The 3,412-nt window shown below is 33.0% G+C and overlaps 1 long non-coding RNA gene across 1 annotated transcript; it reads left to right on the top strand.

Annotated features, from left to right (window-relative positions):
* Window positions 1-1,189: 1,189 nt before the first annotated feature.
* On the top strand, window positions 1,190-3,077 carry LOC125665163 (uncharacterized). The gene is made up of 3 exons (XR_007366133.2): window positions 1,190-1,644; window positions 2,605-2,689; window positions 2,825-3,077. It is a non-coding gene; the product is annotated as an uncharacterized LOC125665163 (long non-coding RNA).
* The last annotated feature ends 335 nt before the right edge of the window (window positions 3,078-3,412 follow it).

Here is a 3,412-nt window from a genome sequence, read left to right on the forward strand (position 1 = left end):
TCATGAAGTCAGCTTAGCGCTTTTCAGTACTTTGATATTTTTTTTATGTCGCTACACAAGTATCAACATAAAAACAAAGAAAAAAAAAATGGGAGCGGATTGAGTATGAGCTGATTTTAATCAGATTGAGAGCCATATAATTTTGAATAAAAATCTAAACGAAATTAAAGAAACTATTCTCCCTATAGTAAATAACGTAACCCCCAAAGTGTGCTTTTACAATATTTTGTCATTTTGATTTTTAAAAAAAGAAAAGAAAAAGGAATTATGATAGTACAGTCTTTAATCGTCTTGATGATGAAATGATAATGTTAAAAATTGTCGTTTCTCTTCGATAAATTACATAGGACTACTTTAGATTACACTTCGTATGCATCATCAAAATAATAAATGAATTATAAGATTATTCAATTAATTCTATAACGAATATGCTTCAACAACCGAGGTTTAAAATGAAGCACACTATTTATAGTGTAGAAGAGTGCGTGTACTACACATGTATAATTACAAATAATATGTCGGGTGACACAATAAAAAGCACATATAAATGCACCATATATGCAAGTGCGATTTATTTAAGTTACCATATATATTTAGAACAGAGTCTTATTCAATATTGTCTATAATGCTAAAACGAGGAATTTCAGTCTACATTGCATGATCGGCAACCGTGTTCAGGTTTCGGCATTTATAAAATGTACTAGATTTACCGTTTTTTGGTAGTCTATGTAAACTCTGGTTCAGTACCTTCTTTAATATGGAATTCCCAGAAACACGGTTATACGATTCTTGTTTGATGGGTCACAAACAGTTATCTCAAGAAGTTTGATGCCATTCTATCTATATGTACTATTGATTAAGAGAGAAATCATGCAAAAGTCGTTATCCTTGACTTTCGGCTTTTAGGTTTCAGGTTTCGACCGTACTACATTTACCGCTTGCCTCGGAAGTCAGTCCAAATATCTAGCCTCGACGATTCTCGCTGACATTAGTACAACATCTGAACAAAAAATTATATATCATGTATTGATCAATCTTTTAGTGCTTTAAATGATCCTTATATATATATATATATATATATATATATATATATATATATATCGAATGCAATGTGTATCATGTATGATATGTATGATCCTCTTAAGGTAAGGTTAAATATCACATGTATCAATCTTTTAGTGCTTTAAGGTAGAGACCGATAGCAACCACGTGATCAGTAAAAATCGTGTATTTTCACGTGAAATTATTTTTCGGAATTCCGTACATCTCCATAGAGTAGTTGAAAAACAAAAAGGGGTTCCGAAAGTACAAGTTGTTGCTGTGACTGAATCGATGATTGAGAGGGTCGTCTCGACGAAAGATAGAGAAATTTGGCCATAGTTTAGATTAGGAATACGTCAATGTAATAATAGTGGACTAAATGTTTCGTCCGTGCAGAATGGCACTTTTTACCTCACGAAATTCACCACCATGCATAGCTGCGCTACGTAAACAAAGTTGTTGATGTAGCGTGATCGTGATGTCCCAGTGCTGCGAGTTTCAATACTGTTTATGTAGTCATTGAGAGTTTAAACAAAGTTTCTTCTGAGAAGAGGAATTCAATGGATGCATTCAACGTGGACAACGAAATCATAATTTCGTTTGGTAAGTGAAAAAAATGGCAAATTGAATTTGTATTCAACCCACTTTTCCTCTGCTATTTCACAACGCGATTTTATAATAACATCTATAAACGCACAACTTGGAGCTGTTTCATTTTTTGTGCATTTATGTATTCCATATGTGCCCAAAATATAACTCCTACATGTGCATGTAATTGTAAATGGATGTCATGTATATGCCAAATTTGAAAAAAAATAGGGCTCTCACAAGTTTGGGGGGGGGGGGGGGGGGAGGGGGGGGGGGGGGGAGTGTTGCACTAAAATTCTATTTGGTATAAATGATAGTACTTATAGTATCTTGAAATTTCATTGACCTAAGAGATATTTCAAATCTGGGGTTTCATGTTTCATACAAGCATGTAGGTCTACAAAACTTTATTTAAAATATTTGTAAAATCACAAGCCTCCCTCATAGGCAAATAAATGTCTTGTATGAAAATAAGATATGTACGTCCTTCTCTTGACCCACACTCCGTAAAGGAGACAGGTCTGATAAATCTAGAGTTGACTTGTTTTGATATTCTTAGAATGAACTGGCAGTTTATGAAAACATATCTGTCATCTCATATTGTAATATGATAATTATGATGTTTATTCACCTCATTAAGGACCCGGGGGTGGGAGGGTATGTACAGTTTAAATAGAAGGTAACTATAACAATATGAAATAAATAACAATCATGCAGATGTACTACTACTGCAAGAGTTCACATTGCTGCACTGCACACATTTAACATACATGTAGTGTTACATATGTAATACTGATTTCAGACAAGATTTTAAAAATTTACATCTTATGTGTGTAATTTTCAATATATCAGCATTTCAAAGTTCACTGAACATGCATTGAGACACACAATTTTAAAATTGACATTGTCTGACACAGTATAATTAATGATTAATACTGACTGTGCAAATATCAATTATGATGATTTTTTTCTAAGCATCATCCTAAGGACCAGTGCAAGTTGAAATGGGCTTCCAGCCAACAACTTCAACAGCAATTTGCCATGAAAATCACCAAGAAAGGTACAATATTTTCTATCTTAGTAAGATAGAATTTTTCATTTTAACACCAGACATTTATAAAGACAATTCTTAGTATATTAGATATTCATCTTTTTTTTCAATATTTGAATATACAGAATATATTTTTTATAACAGGTATTTCATTTACATTGATGATGTCATATCCCCTGGAGCCCACAACTTTACAGGTTACAGAGAAAATTCAAGAACTTCTGCAAAATGTGGGACTTGGATAGAATCAATAATGTATTTGTGAGCCCAGAGCAATGGATATATTGTGCAACATACTATTCTAAAGTGTGAATTTAATGGAAAACAAGTACATGTACTCATGTATTACATGTCTTTTTTAAGACAATAATATTGAATAAATATAGAGGAAGTGTCATTGTTGATTATTCTAAGTTTTTGATATATCAAATTCAGTAAACATTTCTAAATGAAAATAAAACACCAATTTTATAACTTTAATCAATGTGTTTAAATTTCTCATTTTCTACTCCCACCCCCCTTACACACACAGTGCATATATACTGTGAATGCAATATGCATGCATTCTAAGTTATCCAAGCGAGTTTTTGTTTCAGTGTGAGACTACAAGTAGGACTCATAAACTTATGAAGAGACATATATATTTGTGAGAGCAAGATAGCTGATATGAGCCTTGAGATCAATGGGTCGAGCCGCGGTGGTGGTCTAGAGGTTAGAGCGTTCGCCCCGCAT

Source organism: Ostrea edulis, chromosome 10 (genome assembly GCF_947568905.1).
Source record: "Ostrea edulis chromosome 10, xbOstEdul1.1, whole genome shotgun sequence".
Lineage (NCBI taxonomy): Eukaryota > Metazoa > Mollusca > Bivalvia > Ostreida > Ostreidae > Ostrea > Ostrea edulis.